This window comes from Vicugna pacos, chromosome 18 (assembly GCF_048564905.1).
Source record: "Vicugna pacos chromosome 18, VicPac4, whole genome shotgun sequence".
NCBI lineage: Eukaryota > Metazoa > Chordata > Mammalia > Artiodactyla > Camelidae > Vicugna > Vicugna pacos.
The window spans coordinates 40,507,393-40,532,097 of NC_133004.1; the positions used below are offsets into that span (position 1 = coordinate 40,507,393).

Here is a 24,705-nt window from a genome sequence, read left to right on the forward strand (position 1 = left end):
TACATCAAAGGGCAAAAGAAACATGCTCTCTGCAGAAGCCAGAGAGGGATCAGCAATAAGTGGGGGCCAGGAAAGGGCATCCCTACTCCATGCTGGCAGAGCCAACTCAAAACTGGCCCGCCCATGGCAATTACAACTCAGAACACGGAGCCTTTGAGGCTGCCACACAGTCTCAGGGCTGAACAAACCCAAGGCTTTCATTTCACAAACAAGGAAATTGAGGGCTCAGAGAGCATTAGGCCCTCCTCACAGCACACACTAGGAAGTGGAAGAGCCAGGGAAAGAACTCAGGCTTTTAAAAAAGCCACACCCATATATCTTGGCCAAGAGATTCTCATCAAGGGTTCCAAGATCATTCGATGGGGGAAGTATAGTCTCTTCCACAAATGGTGCTGGAAACACTGGATATCCACAGGCAAAGAAAGAAGTTAGGCCCCTACCTCACACCATATAGAAAAATTAACTTGAAATGGATCAATGACCTAAATATAAATCTGAAAGCACAAAACTCTTAGAAGCAAACACAGGGTAAGTTTTCACGACCTTGGATTTGGCAGTGAATCCTTAGATATGACACCAAAAGCACAAGCAACAAAAAGAAAAATAGATAAATTGAACTTCATCAAAATTAAAAATATTTGTACATCAAAGGACATTATCAAGAAATTGAAAAGACTACCTAGGACTTGAACAGACTGTTCTCCTAAGAAGACAGACCAATGCCCAACAAGGACATGAAAAGATGCCCAATATCATTCATTACTAGGGACACAGAAATCAAAACCACAATGATCTACCACTTGACACCCTCTATGATAGTTGAAAAATAAAATTTTTGTGGAAAAAACCCCCCCAAAATAACAAGTGTGGGTGAGAATGTGGAGAAATTTGAAACCCCTGTACATTGCTGCTGGGACTGAAAAATGGTCCAGTTGCTATGGAAAACAGTTTGGTGGTTATTCACTAAGTTAATCAAAGAACTACCACACGACTTAGAGCAACTCTACCCTTAGATCTATACCAAGAACTGAAAACAGGTCCTCCAACAACCACGTGGATGAGCACACTAACCGTTCGTAGCAGCACTATTCACAATAGCCAAAAGGTGGAGATGGCCCAAATGCCCACCAACAGACAAATGGATGAACAAATTATGAATGTTACTCATCCATAAAAAGGAATGAAGTACTGACACCTGCTACAACATGGAGGAACCTCCAAAACATTATGCTAAGTGAAAGGCCATACACAAAAGGTCACATATTGTGTGATTCTATTCATACCAAACGTCGGAATAGATAAATCCACAGGGACAGATTGTGACTGGTGGTTGCAGGAGGCTGTGGGGAGAGGTGGCGAACAGGAAGTCACAGCTTAATTGGCTTAAGGGGTTTTACTTCGGAGTAATGGAAAACTTTTGGAACCAGAGAGAAGTGATGGGTGTACAATACGGTGAATGTATTAAATGCCAGTGAACTGTTCACTTTAAAATGGTTAGTTTTAGGTTATGTGAAATTTACCTCAATAAATTACTTTTAAAATAATCAATCAGGAAATCTACTAGAAAATACAGGATATGCTTCTCTAGGTTGGACAGGTCCCCCCGTCCCTTCTCAGGTTCCCGGACCAATAAGTTTTCTCCAACCACCCCACGGTGGTTAAGCCAAGTTCCCTGAGCTGAGCCACCAAAGGATACATCCAGCCTGACCTTTGGGGCTTTGCTCTGCTGCGTCGGCTCCACGTTGGGAATGACAGCAAAGACATGCCCCCAAGGGAAAGGGTGATGGTCTGAAATGGTGCCATTTCCGACTGGAAATGTAAACTCCTCAGTCTGGGGTCCCCATCTCTTTTCAAAAAGACAACTGCCAACCTCATTGGAGAATCCCGGCCCCACAGGCACTGCTTCCCTTTGGGACCGGTTTACACAGTCTTTCTCGCCAGATGCCTGCCTGCAAGCCCCAGGCCGATGTGATTAGCACGATGACGCTGAGGCCCAGACAGGTTAGCGACTCTCCAGGGCAGGTGACAGAGCTGGGATGTGAGATCAGGCTTCTGATCCCCAGGCTGCAGTGATGCCCGATGCCCATCTCACTTCCTGCCTCCCAGCATACCACCCCATGGCTCCCACAGAATGGCCATGATGCCAAGACAGACTCAGAGGGTGAAGCCCTGGGCGCCGCCCTTCCTTCTGCTCCTCCTTAGCCTGTCCCTTCGCAGTCCCTGGGGCTCCAGGCCCTGCCCACCCCATTATGTTCCCAGTCCTAGACCTCAGGGCAGGAGCTGACAGCCTGTAGACCATCCTGCACCCCCACCTCCCCACTCTCATCCTGGGTCCACCCCTTCCAGGCCTTGAGCCAGTTACTTAACCTCCAGGGCCTCCATGTTCTCTTCTGTAAAATGGGACTACAGACAGGTTTGTTTTTGTTCTTGTTGCAAGAACTCACAAGGAAGACATAAGGTGCTCACCACTGTGGTCAATTAACATGAGTTGTTGTCATTCACTTTTCCCTTTTAGCCTCTTTTTGTGAAAGGGCTCAGCTCCTCCCTAAACAATATCTGCTAGGGAATATTTAATTCGTTTTACCATTTTTAACTGAGATCCCACAAGATGGCTACTTCACTTTAAAATCAGCATGAAAAATCAATCAATCAATCAGATCAGCATGAAATGGCAAAACGCCATAATGAGTTGAGGTGATTTTCAGGACAAGCTTTGGGAAATTCTGACTTGGAGGCCAGCACTGGGCCAGGGACTGAACATTCACACCCTAATAAGACCTTTCCTGCTGCCAAGGAGCTCACATCTAAGGGACGAGGGCAGCTTTCGTTAGGGCTTTGCCTGAGGGTCTCCCAGGGGTTGGGGGAGCCTGGAGGAGGAAGGGAAAGGCTTTCTGAGCATTGAGGTATGATTATTAGCTGACCAAGCACAGGAGGGCAGAGTGGGGTGGGAGAGAAGCCAGTCTCAGCAGAAGAAATGCATGCAAAGGACAAGTAAAAGCTACTAACACAGCATTTCAATGTGCCAAGCCCTATTTGAAACATTTCCCAAGTATTAATTCACTTAATCCTCACAAAAGCCCAGTGAAGAGGGTCTTACTCTTATCCCCATTTTACAGATGAGGAAACTGATTGGACACCGAGGTTAAGGAACTTGAAGGCAGGTGTGTGGTAGCGATGGGATTCTGTCTCCCAAGTCATCCTTACCCACCGTGCATTTGGAGCCTCAGAACAGCTGGATTTCACTGGAGGGTAAGATGTGAGTAGGTAAAAGGATGGGAGACATGAGGGCCCTCAGATGTTTGGATTCGGGACACTGTGCATGCACAACCCTAGGGGGCACCATCACTGCACAGTCATCAGTGACTTGTATATTTATTACACCCATTTTCCAGCAGATGGCAGTCAAGTGCCTAGAGGAAGAAGTATCTTTCCCTCATCTGCACAAAGACACTGTATGCACTGGTGCTGGTGCTGTTTGGCTTATATCCAGAAGGGTCTTGAACAGGGAAGGCGGATGTTTAATATTCCATCTTGGACTGGAGGAGGGCCAGGTGATAGATGGGCAGGGTCTGATCAAGGGCCAGAGAAGAGAAGATGGGTTTAAGGCTTGTGTAGACAGAAGAATCCACTGGATTTAGGGATCCCAGAAACTGGACTTGCAGAGGAAAGGAGAGAGTCGGGGCTTTGAGGTTCTCAGGATTCAGCAGCCAATCAGACACTTGTTCCCGACCAAGGAGAATCCGAAGGGGTTCTAGGGAGTGGTGATGAGTTGGCTTTTGGATGGGGAGGGGGCAAGGGGACCTTGGGAATCTAAGAGGGACATCTAGGGGGTGACTGGACATAAAAGCATGAATCTCAGCACATGATCCATCAATTCAAGATGCAAGCACCCTGGCTAGGAATCCCATCGTGGTCCAAACCACCTTGCAGAGCTATCGTGATGAACCTGGGAGGGAGTGGGATCTTTCTGTGATCTCAGAGCAAGCCAAGGTGAAGCCAGGATATGCTTCTATCCCACTAGAGTGGGACCTTGAGTCACTGTCCCCCTCCTGTGGCAAGAATATTCTTAAATATACTCTCTCCATGGGGGCTGCAAAGCCCACTTATTTACGAGAAGGAGTCCACGTTTCTGGGAACAAACAGAGTCCTGCCTGACACCCCAGGAACGCTGCAGCTAAATGACAAGAACAAAGAGATCTGGGGTCCCACAGCCTGGATGCAGTGGACACAGACTGGCACCGAGGACCCACCTCCAGCATCTGGACCAGCCACGTGGCCCACCCAAGGTCTGGGGTCCCCTTCTCAGCTCTCTGGAGCCGGAGCCGCTGTCGCTGTCCGAGGGGGCCCCGGGCGGGTGAGTCTGGCGGGGGATGGGTTTGGTTTCTGCTAAGAGGCCCCCACCAGCTCTTTGATTAGCAGCCAAGACATGCTTCTTTCCAAGTCAAAAATAAAATAAAATCAAGCATGTTACAAAGTGACTCCCTCTCCTCAGACCATTTTAATGTGGTTTTCAGCATTGGCTTATTAGAAAACATGTGTGTGCAATATGGCTGTCACAGCCGGGATTCCGGGAGGCCGCCCAGCCATGCAATCAAGACGAGCAGGAAGGAAGTTAAAGGCATGTCTTTGAGGATCAGGTAATTGGTGACTCTCAGAGATTTGTCCTCAAGGCTCTGAATGGGTCTGCTTTTACCATGTCTTTCCCTCTATAAAACCAAGGCTTTCTGGAACCTGGCAGAGGGGAGGGGGAAGGACAGGATGGGAGAAATTAATGGCTGTGGCTTGGGGGATGGGGGGACAGCCCCAGGTCTGGCTTCTGCTGTCTTAGGGTCCTCAGAAGTGGGACAAGGTGGGGAGGGAAGCGTGCTCCAATAGGCCATCAGGAGACTGAAGGTCTAGCCTGTAACAACACTGTGTTACCTTGGGCAAGTGCTTGTTCAACTCTGGGCTGCTGGGCCTCAGTTTCCCCACCTATAAGAGGTGTTTGACCTGGATGTAAAAGGTGACTTCCATCTCTGACAGTCTCTGGTTTCTCTCCGCAGAGGGGTGGGGGGAGTGTTAAGGGGTGGGGAGCGGGGCTGCTGGAGTGGCCCTAGTCTCTACTGGATTTTGTGGGGTCTTTGCAATGAAGTGGTCAGAAAGTGACTTAAACATGAACACGCCCACCCTAGTGTTCTGTGACTCTTCGCCTCAACCTCCCCCAACCCACAGGAAATCCACTGCCTCTCCGGGAACCTGTCAGTGGGTCATCTTCCCTTCTTCGTCTCTTGGTCCCAGGTGTGCCCACTGGTCTTCCTTCCCCACCTATGATAGCCCTTTAGATGTCCGGGGAGCATGGGCAAGTCTCCTCTGAATCCATATCCTTGGCCCAACATCCCCCTCTGCAGCGTCCACCCACAGGTCCGATGTCCATCTTGGGCAGGCTCATGCGGACCAGAGCCCATTCTGCTAACCGCCCGCCACAATGGGCGTGTCTGGAGGAGGAAAGGCAGAGGAAGGGTTTCTTGAGCACCTATGATGTGCCAGGCATGCTTCCCTCGTATGTTCTGTCATTCTCTCCTTGCGGGGACCCCTGTTCTGTAGTTCTATAATTTGCCCAAAGTCGCCTGACTCGCGTGCAGCATTCAGAAGTACTGAGAGGCAGTGACCCCAGTGGTTAGGACCCAAGTCTAAGTCTGGCCTCACCTCTATTCAGCTGTGTGACTCCGGGCAGGTCACTTAACTTCTCTGAGCCTCAGTTTCCTCATATGCAACATAGGGGTAATACTAGGACCCACTTCCTTGCGTTGTGGTGGGATCTAGTTCACATAAAGCACCTGGCCCAGTGTCACACGCAGTGTCACTGTGTAGTGTCACCATGTGACCCTGGCTCCATCTGACTCTACCAGAACGCTGAGGGACCAGTGGCCACCTCACAGAAGACCCCTTTCAGTGGGTGGGGGTGGAAGGACATGAAGATCAAATTTGCTTCTTAGAGACATGGCAAATCCCTACGGATTCCCGAAGACTTCTTAGAATCGGAGGCGCCGAGACTGCGCTCCCTGGGCTGTCAGTCCCGCCCCACACGCCGCACCCGGGAGGCTCAGGGCGGAAGCGTGAGCCCCAGTCCCACATCCTGCCCTTCCTTCCTGGTCGCCTTCCTTTTGCTCTAGGGCTGCCCTGCTCCAGCTTACCAGGACCTTTGGGGGCCTGGTTCCAAGAGGATTCCACTTGCCACGGATGTCAAAAAGGTTTCTGGGTGGGACACAAAGGAAATGAAAAGCAAACATTGTGCAGTTTGTGGTTTCCCACGGTCATCCCCGGGCCATTTCTAAATGGCTGGGGAAGCATCACCCCATACACGTGCTGTGTACACTCCTGCTCATGCACACACACTGGGCTCACACCCATGGGCATAACCAGACCCACTCAGCCCCATCCACACACATGACTGTCCACACACATGACACACACATGACACAAGTCCACACAGGCACTTACACATGCACACGCGTGCGGGCGTGCACACACACACACACACATACATACTCTGTGGGCGGGGCTGACAGTGGCCTGAGTCCCTGCTGGAATCAGAGAATCTGGACCACAATCAAGAACCCAGGCTCTGGTACTTGGTGGCTGGGGACTGTGGGCAAGTCACTGAATTCCTCTGAGCTCGGGGGTCTCCTGTATGTAATGAGTCACTTAAAAAAAACAATCAAAACCCTCTCTGCCCCAACGGTGTCTCGGGGCCCTGGAGAAGGGCCCATGAGGCAGTGAGGGAGATGTTTTGTGAGTCACAGACCCCAGCACACAGGTCAGTTCTCAGCAGCAGCATCGATGTTACCCCAACAAACAGAAACCCTGGAGCCTCAGGCATGGAGAGGATCGTGGTGGAAACACCCTGAATCGGGAACTGCATAGACAGGGGAGGGCACACAGCCTGGACCCCTACATCTCAAAGCCCGAGGAGGGGTCAGCTTGAGGCAAAGAGTGGGCGCTGACTCCCACAGGGCAGTAAACCCAGGGGGACGGGGAAGTTGGGGTCCACAAGAGACACAGAGATAGCTCAGGACCACCTCCCTCATGCTGGACCCACTGCAGAGAGTCAGCTGGTGCCTATGTACACATGCCCCACTTCCCGGAAATCACTGTAAACACTGGGTACCTGTAAAACAGGCAGGAGCAGACCCCATAGGAGCCCAAACATGATTCCACCAACAGCTCTGGAGCTGAATTCAATAACCCAGAAGAGAGCTGCAGCCAGGGACTCACTAAGGAAAAGAATGATGCCTGTCCATCCATGCCCCTTTGCTCTCAAACCTGACCAGTGCCCATGATTTCAGGCTGAAAGCCTCGAATCCCCACATCGGGCCTTGGCACTCCTTCTCTGAGCTCTTTGTTTCATCAGCAGCTTTGCTCCAAGTGGGGCCCACAGCCCGGCCGCATCCATCGCGTCTCCTGAGAACTTGTTTAGGAGTGCAGAACGCAGACTCTCAGGTGTGGTCCCAGACCTGCCCAACCTGAATCTGCATTTTACCAGGACCCCAGGCGATTCATGTGCCAGGAGATAGTTTGGGAAGTGCTGGTTCACACCTCATTTTCCAGCCATCGTTTCTGAGACGCACAAAACCAGGAACATTGAGACAAACCAACAGGGCGGTGACAGCTGCACTGCCACCAGCGTCCTGCATCACTGGGGCCACGGGAAGGAAAGCATCACAGGAGCAGAGGAAAAGGGGGAGCCCCACAGAGCCCCTGCACCCAGGACTCAGGTCTAGGGCCCAGGGTGCAGTCTCATCACTGATGAGAAAAGAAATAATGAAAAAGGTGTGTGACAGGGGGGACCGTGTACACACAGCCCAGGTCTTTGGGGGTGATGGGTACACTGGGGGGTTTCTGGGAGGAGCCACAGAAGGCACTGGGCCCGTTCACCCTGGAGGAGGAGGCAGCACGGGCCCGCAGATGGGCACTGGGGACAACCAGAGACAGTGTGCAGGGTCAGAGGAGGTGCTCCCTGAGAAAGCTGGCACTGCCTTGGGCTGGAAGGAGGGAGTGCCCTTCCCTAGAAGTACCCAGGAAGAGGGTGGACAGCCACTCGGGGGGCCTGCCAAGGGGAGGACTGGCCCCCCAAGAATGCATGGACTGAGCTGCCCACCCACATGGGCTTAGGGAAAGGGGCTCCTGCCCAAGACGCCCTTCCAGGCTGCAGCTACAAGGCCCCATACATGGATCCCCCAGGAGGGTGGGGCTTCAGCCCAACCCCCACCCAAGCCCTGTCTCCTCCCTGGCAGCTGCCAGTCCCTTAGAAAACAGCCTCCAGCTTTGAAGGAGTTTCTGAGTTGGGGCCAGATGGAATGGAAGGCCCAGTCCCCTCTCTGAACCTCAGTTTCTCCATTTGAACAAAAAGAAGGTTAGGCCAAATGACCTCTAAGGCTTTGCTGGGGTAATATATCCCACGTGTATTTCTCTAGAGAGCTGCTTGGACTAAGATTGTAGAACCATGCACACACCACTCACACAGGCACACACTTAGGCACACACAGAGCCCACGTACACACATCCACGTTCACACACATCCAAGCACACACACACTATGTACACAGCCCATCCTTGCACACAAGGTGTGTGGACGTACCTGGCTTATCACACACGCTTCACACACAGGAGCACATACGGCTAGAGTCTGAGCACCAATGAAGACCAGGGACTGTGCCCAGGACTGTGGGGATGAACCCCATGACAGAGAGTGACACGAGACAAAAAGAGTGTCAGTTCCTAGAAAGAGCTTGGCTTCCACCTGGAGACACCCGGGTAGGCATCCTGGAGGAAGTGCCCAGTGAATCTAGAACATTTTGGTCCTGAAGAGAGGGAGTGTCTCTGGAGGATGTCACTTCTGAGCTCACAGTGCCTCCTGGCCTGGCCCCACTGCCACCACAGCCACCACCTCCAGACCCAATAGTACGGCAGAGGGAGCTGGATGGAGCAGGGTGGGCCATGAGGATGTGTGCGGGTCTGCCGGCCAATGGATCTCATGGCCACCAACCCATTTCCTCCCTAATCCTGCAGGCTTATTTCAGTTGGCAAATCTCTACATGAAATTTAATGGCTTTGTTTAAGTGATCGGGGCAATTTTCTTTTTAATAAGAGTAAAAATAAAACACCTCCGGTTATGAGGCCCAACGCCTGAGCCCTGCAGTGAGAATCTGGTTCTAATGAAGTTGATAGCCCCACCCCAGAGGCCTGGCTTCATCCCGGAATCAATGCTCCTGGACCAATGTGAGCAGATGGTCAGCTTACACGAAGGATGTTAAAGATGAGGGTGACTTAGAGAGGACCACCCTGGAGGTCTGTGAGCATAGGGTTTGTTGTCAAAAGATCCCCTTCCTCCCCAGATCAGGGGTCTCTGAATAAGGCCAGGTGCAGCACACTCCTTGGGCTTCCCCATGATCTGGAAGAGATGCCACCAGCCCACCAAGCCTGGTTCCATGCCCACTGGGTACCCAAGCCCTGGGCATGTCGGCCAGGGGAAAGAGAGCCCTCACTGGGCATTTGTACACACTCTCCTCAAACACACCAGCTCCCAGAGGAGGTTTCAGATCTTGGGAGACTCAGGAGGGAGGGGAGTGGTTTGCAAGAACAACCCTGCTCCTTCCAGCAAAGTACAGATCTGCAGTTCAAGCTGCGCTAGAGTCTTGAGGCTGCCTCTGCCCCCATGGGCAGGAACGCTTCCTGCACAGGAACCTTGGGAAGTGGCAGAGCTTGTTTTGGGCCTTACACTTGGATCAGGGCAGAAAGGCTCAGTGAGGAAACAAAAGCCTGGTTGTGGCTGGCCACTGGCTGGTTGTGTAGCCTTTAGCAAGTTGCCCAAACTCTCTGAGCCTCAGTTTTGTCACCAGTACATGGGGATAACAATCATAATATTATACGATACTATATATATTATTATGTTATATATTTTACATAATTGCACATGATATATTAATGTGATGATGTAATGTGATATGACTGACTTGATATGATATGATATAAGGCTTGCTTCACGGCATTATTGGGAGTATTTCAGGGAGAATCCTTCATCCTCCTGACTCTGGAAGTGTGAGCTACCATCTCTTTAAACACTTCTGCCCCTCTGCCTTCCTAGAGAGGCTGTGCGAGCATGTGACCCGGCTGAGCCAATCAGAATCCTGCCCTGGGAGTTTTTTCTTCTCCAGCATCAGGCAGAGCCTCCTTTCCTCTTGGGCCTCAAGCAGTCAGGCTGTGAGCGTGCGTCACTCATGGCTGTACCCTGGGCTGGGGGAAAGACTCCTCTGAGGGTACAAAGGGGAATCACTCCAGGGAAAGACCCAAAGATGAGAGACAGAGAAAGAGATCTGGGAGGAGGGTGAGTGTGGTGGTGGGTGCTGACTCCCTGGTCCATGTCCATCCCGAGGCCAGCTCCAAGCTACCCAATTGCAGTTCTGGGAGTTGTAGGACTCCCCTGGTGTACGTTAGGCTCCTGGCTCTTACAGCTGAAGGCATGCAGATGAATCCAGCTGTTCCCCAGAAAAGCAGGGAGGAGGCCACTCTCCTAAAGGGCTGGGGCACTGGCTCCCTGCACCCGGCACCCCAGAACCCTCCCGGCTGGTGGGAGCCAGGGTCACCTCCCCATCATGACAATCGCATCAGCACTGATGACTGCCACCAAAATTCCGTTTGGGGTAAGGTTCATCAGCTTTTCCCGCTATTTCATAAATATGATGTCATCTTGTCCTTTCAACAACCGTGTGAGCAAAGCATGGTTATCTCCACTTTACAAATGAGGAGGTGAAGGGATTGCTCATGTCTTACCACTGGGAACTGCTGTCACCAGGACTTGAACCTGCATCCCTGGCCAGCATCCCTCCTCCTCCCCCAGAGCTGTGTTGGTGGGTACCCCACTCTCCAGTCCTGTGGTCACGTCAAGGGCTCTAAGGGAGGTTGCTAGAAACAGTGACTTCTATGTCCCCCAAGTGACAATCCCTGAGCAGGCTGATCTTCCTTCTGAACTTCAGTTTCCCCATCTGCAAACTGGGGTGATCATCCCACCAGGCCAAGGGGAGAACACACAAGTGTGTGGGGAGCTGTGGAGCCTGGCCTCACTCCCCACAGCTCTGGGACACAACAAAGCCCATCTGTGCCAGCTCCAGTGAAGAATAAGTTTCATGCAAGACTGGCCCAAACTGACATGTGCAATAAACTTCTTTGAATCTGGGTGGGGCCACTTTGATGGCCTCTCCACTCTGCACTCCACCAATCCCTAAGCCACACATGGCAGAAGGTTACCTTTCAGGATGTCTATTTCATTAGTCATTCATTCATTCATTTACCCATTCATTCATCCCCCAAGTATTTACGGAACAACAGGATACATCAGGGAAAACAGTAGACAAAACCCTAGAGGGATGATCAACATTCCAGTGGAGAAAGATAATTAGCGTAATAATCATTAATTAATTAATAACAGTCAATTAAGTGGCACTGGTATGCTGGGAGGTGATAAAGGCCATAGGAAGAAATAAAGTAAAGGAACAGGTGAAATGGAGAAGCGGCCACTCTGATTAGGTGGCTTGATGGGGGAGTGTCCCAGATGGGAGAAACCGTAAGTGCAAAGGCCCTGAGGTGGGAGTGGGCAAGTGGTATTGAGGTACAATCACGGGGTCAGGGGGCTGAGTGGAGGGAGCAAGGGGTCCTGTGGTAGAATGAGCCAGACAGGTGGGAGGGTGGGAGGCAGATGCCAGAAGTTGCCCTGCTCCGTGGCTGCCCCCCAGCTGGAGAAGGGCCCCCACATACCTGAGAATAAATCACACAAGGGTTGGGCTCTGGGAGGCAGACATGTCCCAAAGCCTTTCTGGGACAAGAAGCAAGAAGCAGAGTGGGGGCAGGAGCCCCCAGTCTGTCCCCACTCAGTCTGTGACTTAGACCCCAGCAAGTTCCTTCACCACCATTGCTCTGCTGTAAAGTGAGTCTTAACGTCCACCCTCCAGGATGGCTGGGAGGCCACGGAGACCACAGCTGTGGACACAAGGTCTTGTGGTCAGCCAGTGGCCCTGCGTCCACACAGAGAGGGGCTGAGGGCCTCCCCATCTCAGCCCGACCTTCCCAGAGAGAAGCATACCTCTGCTCCCCAATCTGGAAAGCATTGAGGCTGATGGCTCCATTTCAAGCGCAATTATTACAAACCCTTCAGGGAATGTGAGTTCCAAAATGAAATCTCTCTGTCAAAACTTTCATTAATGCGCCGTTGCGGTGCGGGGATCAGCTTACACCCATGCCTGCGAGCACTCGGCGGAGACCAGATTCTCGGGGGTGCCGGGAGCGGGGAGCCAGTGCCCGGCCCCAAAGAATCTGTCTTCAGTCTGTGTCTCCAAAAGATAATAGCTTTTGTCTTGGGAACACATCCACTGGGATTTCACCAAAGCTGGTGACAAACTTGTCCAGGAAAATACACTGCTGCTCGCTCGTTTCCAATTCAAACCGGCATCACCAGGTAACTCCTGGGTGGGCAGCACCTTAAGGACACCAGGCATGTTGCAGACACCGAAATGAGGCTCAGAGGCGTGAGAGGCTGCTCAAAGCTCCCCACCCCCATGCCCGGTTCTCACACCTGGATCTCCTCTCTCCTCTCACTCCTGGATCAGTCATTCTGATGCGAGTCTGACGACAGGATGCCCGGGGAAGCACCAAGGAACCCGGCACAGGAGGCAGCCCCGGGCTTAGTGTTTCTGTAAGCCAGACTAAGGGCTTGCGTTTGGAGAAATTCCTGGACCAGAAACCTCCTTCCACCAATCTACATGGCTCCTCTCAAATGGACGTGGTGAGTGAGGGAAACACCTTGCACCCACGCCACTGTCCCTGAATCCCCGTTCCTGTCTGGAATCCTCCTGCTAGAGCATCACAGATTTCTTTCTGAAACATAGCTCTGCGCTCAGCCACTTCCCTACTCACCAACCTTGAATGACTCTCCATTGCCGACAGGACCAAGTTCAAGCCAGCCTGGGCAGGTGGCATCAGCGTGCCCAGTCGTGCACCCCTTGTGCCAGTGCTCTGGAGCTTACAAAGAACCACTAATTTCTCCCTGAACCTGCCTCCACATTTTCATACTTGCTGTCCACCCACCAAGAAGGCTTTCCCAGTGCATCTCACCCAGCCAGTTCCTCCTCATCTTTCCAGGTCTGCCTCCTCTAGGGAGTCCCCCTGGGCTCCTGGGCTCCTGGCCGCCCCACCCCTGAGCACCCACAGCTTGTGCCCTCCTCTGCGATGGTACATATCAGGCCACGTCCAGTTTATCTGCCTCTGTGTCCATTTCCTTGCTGATGGGCCTGAGCTCTTTGGAGACAATGACTGGGTCTTATTTCTCTAATTTTCCACTTATTTCCTTAGTGGTTTGGGACACAAATTATTACAGGTTATAAGCTCAAGTCCTGACCCTGGTGCTATGACCCAGGAGAGCTCAGGCAGACTATCCAACTTCTCTCGGCCTTGAGAGACACGTTTCCCTGTCGACAACGTGATGCCAGTCTCTCATGACAGTCGCAGGAATTCAATGAAGAGTAAATGTCTTTAAAGTGCTCAGCCCAGTGCCCAGCACGCAAGGTGCTCAGCACAAGACAGCCAAAATCAGACGAACACAGACTAGGACGAACTTCCTGCTGGCCGAGCCAAAGGTCGCCGCTCCAAACACTGGGAGTGCAGAGCGATCGCCTGCCTTTCCCGCCAGCAGCCACATTGGCAATCCCCTACTTTGCTTCCCCAAAGCTGCAGACCCATTTTGGTAACAAACTAGATCCAGAGGAAGGAAACATTGAAGGCTAAGTATGATGCACGTTTTCCAGCCTGGCAGACAGAGTGAGCCACAAGCACCTACTGCCCACCGAGGGCCAAGGGGGCCCTTTTCACTACGTCTTGCTTTGAAGAGATCATGCTGCCCCTGGCACCTGGCAGGTACACGTACCTCCCCGTCCATGTTGGAGGTCAGTGGCCCAAGCCACTCTTTGCTCCTGAGCTCTGATAACTCCTGCGGGACATGGTCTTCCATCAGCCCTGGGCCCTGGCCGCAGCCCACTGGTCCAGGAGTCAGCGGGTGTGAGACCCTGCTTCATTCCAGACAGTAGCAAATGATCTTGGAAAGTGTCATGCCGATTTTGCTCGGAGACGTGGGGCTGCTGGGGGCTAGATCCTGTTGAGCAATGCTGAGCCACTTTCTGGTTTATGGGGGAGGCCTTGGAAGGCTCCGGGCCCAGAGTGTCTGGAAGCAGTGCACAGCACCCCAGGCTGTCCATAATGCCTGCCTGTGCCCTGGCTCCAAATCCCATCGCCAGAGTTCCCCTGGAAACTTAGAGAGCTGGACGGCTTCTCCTGGGAAGAAAGGGAAATTGAGGCCGTGTGCTTTGCAAAGCCCCGAACTGCCAGAGCTAGGATAACGTTACACCCTGCACTGTGTGCCGGTGACAGCTGGGGGTGATGGCTCCTCTTCCCCGGCAGCTCCTTGATAGCCTGACATTCTCGGCGGATAGTGTAATGCGTCTTTAAGACAACACTTGAAATCTGTTTTTCTCCGGGCCAGCGTAGTATCAGGTCAATTAATTTCTCCAACCGCGGCAGCTCCTTCAGGCTGCGCTGGCCAGGAGGAAGGTTTGGAGACAGTGGGGAAGCTGGGGCGTGATGAGCACAGCCCCTCGGCCCCAGAGATAAGATGAATCACAGCCAGTTCGGGGCAGCAAGTGACAAGCCCCGATTCAGAGAGGGGGTCTTGCTCGCAACCCACGGCGCTCCAGGCAGCCAGCGTCTGCTCCCCATCACGGGGCCAGGCCCAGCCAAGTCACGTTCACGCTATTAAACCAGAGCAGCTGGAGAACCAGAGCCTGGGGAAGAGCAAGGCCTGGCCCCCTGCCGTGTCTTCCTCCATTTAATTCGCTCACTCACTCACTCACTCACTCATTCAACAAACCTGCTGTTTGCTAGACTCAGCTTGTGTGCACCGTCCAAAGCAGGCATGACTCAAAGTACTAGAAATGCAGACAAAGTCCAGTCCTAGCCCTCAAGGAACCCTGACTCTGGAACACAGGTTCTTAGCCAGGGTCCAAGGGCAGAAATCAGTTTGTGAACTGGGATGGGAAAGAGTTACATCTTTATTTTCACCAACCTCTACCTGAAATTTAGCTTTCCTTTCCATGACGACCATACTAACAACACTAACAATGTGGGAGCAGAAGTACCTGTATCTTGGTTCCCTACAGAATTCACAGAACTCATGTTGAAATTGTTACAGCTGTCTAGAAATCTCGTTTACGCTCAGCACGACTTTGAAATTCTGGGAGTTTCAGGACCGTGGTTTGGTTAGATCTTGCTATCTGTGTGTCGGTACAGGAGCATACGCACTATTCTACTTATAATTTGTATTTTTAAAAAGGTTTTTCGAAAACCTAGTTTGCAATAATTTGTAATCCTGACCATTTATTTTATGCAACTAAAAACATTAGTCTGAGAAAATACCTGTGAGCTTCCACAGAGAGCCAAAGGGGTTTGTGACACCAAAAGTGAAGAGGGCCTGCCTGAGATGCCCAGTGGTGCCCACATAGTGCGGCGAGGACTGTGATGATGGCGCAAAGCTTCCATTGCAGGACCGCATTGAAGTCTGGGGGGCTTCATGGAGGAGGCAACTTCTGAGCTGGGCCTTTGCAAACAAGTAGAGCCTGCTGGGCAAAAAGGGAGGGGCTGGAGTGGGAGTACCTGCCTAAACTTGGATGGAGGAGGGGAGGAGACTGGCCAGTTTGTAGGGGAGGAGTAGGGAGGGGGCGCGGGCTGCTCTGGGGGCAGCCAGGATGCGGGTGAGGACCGGCCTGGTCTTTGAGGCTTCTCTCTCCCTAGTGCAGTGAGGTGGGGCAAAGATGGGCTTCAGCCCCAGCTCTGGCATTCACCCACCGGATGCCCCTCACAGTGGCGCTCCTCTCTGAGTTCATTTCCCTCCCCCATGAAAGGAGTATGACAACACCTGCCTTCTTTGAGGATTAAATGCAACAAGGGCCCTGGTTTGCCCACCATACCTGGCACCTGGCGCCTGCCCAGGAGATGCTGACAAATCATCATCGTCATTATCCGTATTCCTTTCCTCACTACTTCTAGCTACTGTTTCCGTTCTTAAGAAAAAACAAAGAATGCTTTCCCCAGACGGTCCCACTGTCTGGGCAAGAAGAGAGAGTAGGAAATGTCACTTCCACAGAAGTTCAACGCCTACCCTCTTAAATTCAGCATCTGTGCTGAGCTGGATCCAGGACCACTGGACCCTCCCTCAGGCATCCAACATCTCAGCCTCCAGGCAAGGACTCACACTTGTCAGCCCATCCAAACCCAGTGATCTCGCATACTCTGACATCAAAGTCCTCTCACCCCCGAAGGGACAAGCATCCCAAGTACAGGGGACCAAACACCTACCGCACCATTGCACAACCTCCAGGGCTGTGCTGGCAGGTGGTTAACAACTGGCTGTCCGAGGGACCAATCCTTCATTCCTAGTGTTTTCTGGTTTCCATGGTGGAAATACTCCCACCGTGGCTGACTGCAAGCTATTAAAACGACATCACTGAACACGAAGGTGGGAGGTGATGTGCAAAATAGGCTCTCCTGAGCAAGTAGGAGGTGGCTCCAGTGCACAGCTGACAAGATCACACTGGGAAAAGCCCGACTGTCCCCATTTTACAGGTGAGGAAACTGAGGCGCAAAGAGCTTACCTGGAGACTTTGAATCTATGTCTCTCTGCTTTTCCAGGAGGCCTCCCATAAAAGTGCAGTTTTCAGAAAGGCCCTGGAGAGCTGGCAGAAGGACAGAAGGACAGATGGACAGAGGGAGACTGGGGGATGCTATGATTGCTGGGAGCCAGCTGCCAGGGGAGCTCCACCATCCACAGACCCTGGGAAGGGCCTCCTCCGCACTATGCACCCACCAGGGGCGGCCCTGGGCCCAAGGTGACCTGCCCCCTCACACAGCTGCGTGAGGACTGGGCCTGCAATCTCCCCCAGTGACAGATGCATTTTTTTTTAACCAAATGAACAGTCACCCGGCAGACGGTATTTACATTTCCCCTGCAAATGGTTTTTATTGTTTTGATTCTTTCTTTTAACGACTCCCTTTCTTCTGAACCAAACAAAAGCCCACTGTCTGAGCAGTTCCAGGCACCCTGGAATGTTGTTTGTTCCCCCGGGGGCTGAGGGGCTCCTACTGCCCCTTGACCCTCTAATGTCAGTGGGAGGACAGGGCTGGAGGCCTAGGGCCTTTAGCCACAGTCCACCTGGCCACATTGTGACCTTGGGCTGGTCACCTGACTCTCCTGAGGCAGTGACCATAGCCACACCTCACAGAGACGTCCCAAGGGTCAGCGACAGCAGACGTGGCAGGATCAGAGTGGGCACTGGCACAGGGGCTCAGAGCCTGGCCGGGTCCAAACTGGCCGTGGGGCCTCGGCAGTGACACAAGCTAGTTGGCAAGATGGTCTCAGGGCCCTGTTCAGCTCTGGCTGGCCGACTGTGATTGCTGTCACTTTCTCCCAGGGCAACCAAGGATGGCATATATCTGGCAGCTCTTTCCCCAGCTCTGAGGATGAGAAGATCCCAGGCCCCGCCCTTCTGACAGCAGGGTAAAGGCCCAGCCCCCCACTCCTCCCCTTACCCCGTCCGTCCCCGCCAGCCCCCACCAGCCACCATGTGACCTCCTCACCTATCAGATCTGAGCTCCTCACAGGCTCCCGTGAAGAGTGTGGCTGATTCACAAGGCATCCCCAGCCCTGCTGAGTGTCCACCTACTCCAGCGCCACGTGGGAATGTGACTTGGGCTGAGGCATGTCAGGGATTAAACCCCAGCACCCCCAGCTCCGCAGACTAAAATCCTGTTCCTAAAGGACCAATTCTAACAAAAGAGGAAAAACAACATGGCTCTTGCACAAGCAGAAAATGAACACGTGTCACAGATTTTATTGAACTCATTAATTAAAGAGGGAACAAACCAGCAAGATGCTACAAGCAGTTCAAAAGAAAGCTCTTAGAACCACAAGAATATGTAGGCGAATAAGGCAAACTGGGATGAATTTACAAATAAATGCGAACCGGCCCATCCCCAGGGCAGCAACCAACTGCATTCCACTGGGCTCGATTAATTTACGTTAATATGGACAAGAACTGTCTGCGTTATTCCTAGTTTGGGACAGCTTTACCGAGTTGTAAAATACCTCAAAGACATCGAAAGGCGGAGATAACCCGGAAGAACACGCTGGGCAGGACACACAGTCAACTTTCTTACCCCTTAAAACCCTGCAGTGTAATCGGGATGATGAAAAGGTTCTGGAGACGGATGGCGGGAGGTGGTTGCACAACAGTGTGAATATACTTAATACCGCAGCATTTTGTGCTTAAAACTGGCTAAAATGGTCAATTTTATCTCCTATATAATTTACCACAACGTTTCTTAAGGCTTCAGTGTGAAAGATAATGCGATATGTGACACTGTGGGTTTGCTTCGCAGCTCCAGAGACCACGGCGGTGAAGGGCTCTGACCTGCCCCGGGAGGTGGTCTTTTCTACCCAGAACCCCTTCAGACCCGGCTATAGGGGCTGCGCTCCCCTCACCAAAGGGCTGGCTGGCACTTGGGCTGGAGGCCCTGGGGATGGAGTGGTGGCCCGAGTGGCTGAAGGCCTCAGTCCTACATGTAAGCATGATCTTCCTGGAGGAGGGAGGGGAACCCCGGACTCTATACTCCTCGAAGCCCCCAAACACACCCCCAGGCAGGGTGGCTGGTCCTGAGCCCCTCCCCTGAGAGGGACAGGCCACCTCAGGGGAGGGGCCTGAGAAGGTGTCCAGGATTGTGGGTGAGAGCACTGAACACCGTGTCATAAAGGGAAAGGTTGATGTCACGTGGAGGAGCCCCTCCACCCCTGGGGCCATGTCAGCCCTTAGCGCCCGAGGTCTGGCAGCAGGCAGAGGGCAAGCATGGCTTGGGAGCCCAACACAGGATGGAGGGGCTCAGACTACAGCCCAGGCTGTCTAGGGAGGAAGGGGCTGCCCTACCAGGGACAGAGGGAGCTCCCAGCAGGACAGCAGTCAGTGGCCACAGCCAGATGGGACACAGGCAGGCTAGAGGCCACTCAGAAGCTCACACCTCCTCCTCAGCCTCCCCAATGTCAACTGCCCTGGGGGCAGGAAGCCCCTGGAGATCTACCTGGGCAGTGTGCCCGTGGGCTTAGGGCCCGGAGTGTGTGTGGCCCCAAGGCCAGGGCCCAGCAGAGATCCTTATGTCTCCCAGACCCTCAGAGCCTGATTGGAGGGCAGTCCCCGGGTCCCATGCTCCCAGAGGTCAGGCTGCCTTTCTCCAATTCACACCAAGGCACCGTGTGGGTAGGGGGTATCTGCCTGAGCTGGGGACACATTGGCCAGTGTTGCTGGACACACTCTGCACTCAGGAGCAAAGTCCACAGGCTTCTCCAGAACCTCATGTGCCCTCAGCCCTTCTGATGTCTCTCTCAGGCTCAGTGATGGCTTTGGGTGGAGAATGCCAGCCTCAGCAAGGGGGAGTGATCACCTGGGTCAGCTGTGAGCCAGGCCTGGTGGCTCCCAGGGCAGTGTTCTTGCTCACATGGCCTTGCCCTCTTCCGGGAGACACCTCCCTGGAGCTTCATTCCCCTGGATGCCCAGGGTCCAAGTCCTCTTCCCCAGGGTCACGAAAACTGTGGTCCAGTGTCTGCGACCAGTCCCGGGGTTCTGCTCACCCTTGGGTGTTTAGAACATCTGTGCCTCCTCCTCCTGGCCCTGCATCCTCTCAGCTTCCTTTGTCTGTCTCCCCAGCACCCTCTGGCCTCCTCTCCCACGCCTGCCTGGAATTCCCTTAATTGGGAGCTGTCGGCCTGGGCTCCCTCCCCCTCCAATCCCTGGACTGTGCTTGGGTTCCCGGTGCCTGTCTGATGACCACGGGGGCAAACGGAGAACTCCGGCCTCCCTGGAGATTGCCCAAAGGCTTTAGAATTAATAGTACAGAGTCTGATTCCAAAATAGCATAAATTACATCCTGGAATCCATTACATTCTGATCTGTTAGGCAGAAGGAAACGTGGTCTGTAGCAAAATAAAAGACATCCTGGAACCCATTACGGGCTCCGATAGAAGACAAAGGCAGCAAAAAAGGACATTATGGGATCGACGTGCCTAATAAACGACGTGTTGGCATCCCCCTTCCACCGGGAAGTGGATTAACAACAGATGTACTACACTAATGCCGATTTGTATGCGAATCTGAAACAACTGCATGGCCTTTGCAGACAGAAATGCTATAAATGCAGCCGGGGTCCTGTTCCCCGCAGCTGCCGGGGGCAGAGGCAGAGGCCGGCTGGAGGGGTGGGGGGCTGGCTCCAGCCCTACCCTGCAGAGCCGCCTCTGAAGGACCCCCCCAGCCCAGGGTCAGAGCCCTGGCCCCCTCCTTTCTTGTGAACCCCAAGATCCAGGATGAACCCCAAGACTGCCATAAGGGAGACACAGGTAGGCTCGGGCTCTGGGGGAGACTGGGAACCAAGAATTCAGCTGGTTCCTCTGCAGGGCTGATGGTCCCTGACCAAATCGCTCCCAAGGTTCAGCCATGCCGGAAGGGGAAGATGGATCCCAGAATCCCAGAGAATCTCAGACCCGCTGGGATCACTTTGCCCACCCCCTACCCCACGCCCTCACCCCGCACCACCATCCAGGATGAGAATCAGAGGCTGAGGGAGAGGATGTAGCTATCCCAAAGTCACACGAAGCAGTGGCCAGGACTGGACCCACTCCAAGCCTCCCCATCCAGCCCAGACAATTACTGGTTTGTAGCAACCTGCTCTCACGGGTGTCAGAACAGTCAGTTCTGTCCCACCAAAGAGCCTTTCCCAAGGCCTCTCCAGGGCCAAGCCCCATCCTGGACACTGAGGACACAGAGATATCAGATGTAGACCCCAGCATCCTGGCCAAAGCAGCCAGGCAAACAAAGCCAAGGTCAGGGGACAGAGGCCGTGACCATGAGGACCACATCCTTTCTGGTCCATTAGCTCTCAAGTGCATGTCCCGGGGAAGCTTTGGTGGCCCCTGCAGCACAACAGCCTGTGGCACAAAGGACCCAAACTCACGCTTACCACCCAGCCTTCATGCCCGACTTTGGGATGTGTCTCCAACTACACGTGTGCCTGGCACAGCATGACTAGTCCCCAAAGCTGAGGGCTGAATACCCGACACAGGTGAGCTGGGAAGCGGTCAGGCTCCCCTGCTCCTGGGGCTCCTGGGAAAGGAAGCAGCGCCTCTCAGTGCCAACATGTCCAGAGCTGCCCTCTGGCCTCCTCTCACCTCCCTGCATGTCTCTGGCTCTTTCTCTCCCCTGGTGGAAATAGATGATACAGAATCAGGAGGCAGAACCCAAATTTCGGCTCTCTCTCTAACTAGAAGGGGCATCTTGCATGAATTCCTTAACCTCTCCAGTTTCAGTGTCTTCATATGTGAAGATACTTTGCAGCCTTGCAGAGTTGAGAAAGTGGGACGTGTGCCCAGGACAGTGTGGAACACTTAGAAGATGCCTGAGAAGAGTTTGTATCTTTCCATTCTGCCTGTGGCAGGGACAAATGTAATCACTCCAAATCCCATTTTCTTCCCTACATTTCCTTGACCCCTTGGAGCTGACCAGGGCTACATGACTTGTTTGGGACAGTAAGTTATGAGAGGTTGAGGTGGTGAAAAGTCCATATGCAACTCTCCATTCCCCAACTGCTGCACACGGTGCAGGTGCGAGACAGTGGAACTTCTGTCAACTTGGTGCCGCAAGGAGCTCTGAGATGCGGAGCTCTCTGCCTCCCTGCACTGCACACTTAGCTTGAACAAAGAAAGAAACTTTTGTTGGACCAACCCTCTAAAATCATGGGGCTGTTTGTTTCCAAAGTATAACCTGGTCTATCTTGACTGTTACAACCTCCTATGTCCTGGGGTTATTATAGGGATGATATAAAATAATATATATTATTGTAACTAGCATGCCATATGAACACTAACTTTCAGTTTTATTGCTTTTCCCCCACCTCCCTCTTAGAAGAAATTTGGCACAAGTAAAGATCACAACTTGCACTGGGAGAAAATTAGCTTTTTTACTTTTCAAGGCCTCCAGCTAGGCCACCCACAAATATCACTAAAAAGAAAAAATCATACAAGATGTCAGTGTAATAGTAATCACTATTGCTAGCATTTATTGAGGACTTACCTGTGGCTAGATTATTGACATAAATCCTTACCTGATCCTGGTAAGTCTCTGTAGAAGGCAATATTATTCGTGTCTTATAAGCACAGAAGTGAGGTGCAAGAAGATTAAGTAGAGACTTTGGGTTCTAATAAGATGGTGTATAAGAAAATCAGGAAAACCACTTGCTATAAACTCTCAGAAATGCTGGATAAAATACAACAAAAAGATACTTTAAATGGATAGCTAAGTTCCCAAGAAAGAAAGAAGGTGTTAAAAGAATGAAGAGGAAACTGAAAATAGAGTAGCTATTATACGAGCGGATGCTCTGACTGACCTTGGGGAAGGAGGAGGGGGTCATCACCATGGTAACCTGGCTGCTTCAGTGTGGGGTTTCCACAGCCATATGCATTGAGTGTCCATGAAAGGGGGAAGGACAGCACCTTTCATGAAAGATTTTCTCAAAGATTCTCTTCCAGTCTGCACAGGGAGGGAAATAATGAAGCTTCTTATTCCCCTGATACAGCCAAACCTCAGGCCTGTGCCTCGTGTGGATCTGGGGTTTGAATTAATCTCATAAACCCAGAAGAATTTATCCAGAAACCCACAAACCAAGAAATTAACATAAAATCTCTCCCTATCCAGTGATGCTCTGAGGTGCCTTATAAAACTTTGTGGGAGAATGGTTCCACAATCCTGGCTACAAGGGATTCTCACAAAAAAACGAGCTGTGACAAAGAAGAGCTGACTGTGACAAAGAAGAGCTGACTATGAAAAAATTACAAAAGAAACAAGGAAAACAGCCACCATAACTGACAGGGCAAAGAAGACTTAGGAAGGTTATGCCCCAACAACAGGATTAAGAGCTGCATATTACTACATATACAACAGATAAACAACAAGGACCTACTGTATAGCGCAGGGAACTATATTCAATTTCTTATAAGTTATAATGCAAAAGAATCTGAAATGATCTGTATATTTGTATGTATATGTATAACTGAATCACTTTGCTGTGCACCTGAAACTAACACTGTAAATCAACTAAACATCAATAAAAATAAATAAATTTAAAAAACAAAACAAACCCTTCAACAACAAGAGAGAATAAAATCCCAACAGGAAAGAAAATATGAAATATATAAAACCAGGATGTTTTAAAATATTAGAGCTCTAGAAGGAAAAGTTGAAAACTGGATAGAAATGAAAAAGAACTAAATGTAACTTAGAGAAATTAAAAATAAAAATGAAATAGGTAAAAAAGGCATATTGGACACTGCTGAGGAGAAGATTAATAAAATGAAAGTTATATGTGGGGAAAATTTGCCCAAAGCACAAAAATGAAACATAAAGAAATAGAAAGAATGAGTAGTTAAGAAGTGTGGAGTATGGGATGAGGATCCTATGCATCCAAAAGGAGTACCAGAAGCAGTGAAGAGAGAGAATGGTAGAAAGACAAAATCTGGAGAGATAATGGCTTGGGGTTTTCTGAATTGATTTTAAAATATATGGATCTTCATAGATCAAGGATTCAAAGATTGCAAAAGTCCCAAACAGATAAGTACATCAACTCATATCTAGATAAATCACAGTGAATCTGCAGAACACCCAAGGCAGACAAAAACTTACCATCAAGCAGAGAAAAAAGATGAATTATCTCCAAAGACATCTTCAGTAGACCTTTCAACAGCAACAACAGAGGCCAGAAGAGAATAGTACAACTCTCTTCTGCAGGAGGAAAATAATTATCAACCTAGAATTTTACACCCAACTCGACTATCATTCAAGAGTTGGGGCTAAATACAAAAATTTCTGGACAAAAACTGAAAGCAGCTGAAACTCAAATGTACTAGGGGAATGCAGATCTTTAAAATGATACACAATTTCTTATCTATCAGAGTACAAAAAAAAATCACTTCTGGTAGCACCAAATATTGGCAAGGATATAGAGCAATGGGGCAATGGGGAACTTTCGTACAGTGCTGGTGGAGTGGAAATTGGAACAACGAGATTAACACTATCTAGAAGAGTTACAGAACGGCATTCTCAGTCTGGGCAAGACTTTGCTCACATGCAGAAGGACCTGAGGGCGTTCTCTGCAGTCCTGCTTGTAACTGTGAAAAAGTGGAAGCGGTATGTCTTCCAGTGGGAGAAAAATAAATAAACTGTATTCTATTCATGCAATAGAATACCAGAAAGCAATCAAAATTAGTGAACTAGATGAAAAAAAAAAGTCATTATGAATAAAGCTCACAAATATCATAAGTGAAAAAGCAAACTGCAAAAGGATGAACTGAGCAGAACATCATATATGCAGTTTTTAAAACACATAGTCATACGTACTTTTACAGATATAAATATGTAATAATAGCACAGGAATTTGCCCGAGAATGGCACACAGCAACCTGAGATTGGTGTTTTTTCTGGGAAGGGAAAAGAGAAAAGGCCTGGAGGGTGGGGCTTTAGCTGGACCAGACTTTAGCCATAC

The 24,705-nt window shown here is 51.2% G+C and overlaps 1 protein-coding gene and 2 long non-coding RNA genes across 3 annotated transcripts in view; 1 reads left to right on the forward strand and 2 right to left on the reverse strand.

Annotated features, from left to right (window-relative positions):
- The window catches only part of COL26A1 (collagen type XXVI alpha 1 chain), a 190,129-nt gene that overhangs the window by 41,611 nt on the left and 123,813 nt on the right, over nt 1–24,705 (reverse strand). The gene's annotated exons all lie outside the window — the stretch shown is intronic.
- LOC140686975 (uncharacterized) lies at nt 4,480–8,828 on the reverse strand. Its single transcript, XR_012060985.1, has 4 exons — nt 8,618–8,828; nt 6,174–6,234; nt 5,236–5,474; nt 4,480–4,731 (listed from the first exon to the last, which is right to left on the reverse strand). It is a non-coding gene; the product is annotated as an uncharacterized lncRNA (long non-coding RNA).
- Nucleotides 17,248–18,420, forward strand: LOC140687145 (uncharacterized). The gene is made up of 2 exons (XR_012061290.1): nt 17,248–17,629; nt 17,734–18,420. It is a non-coding gene; the product is annotated as an uncharacterized lncRNA (long non-coding RNA).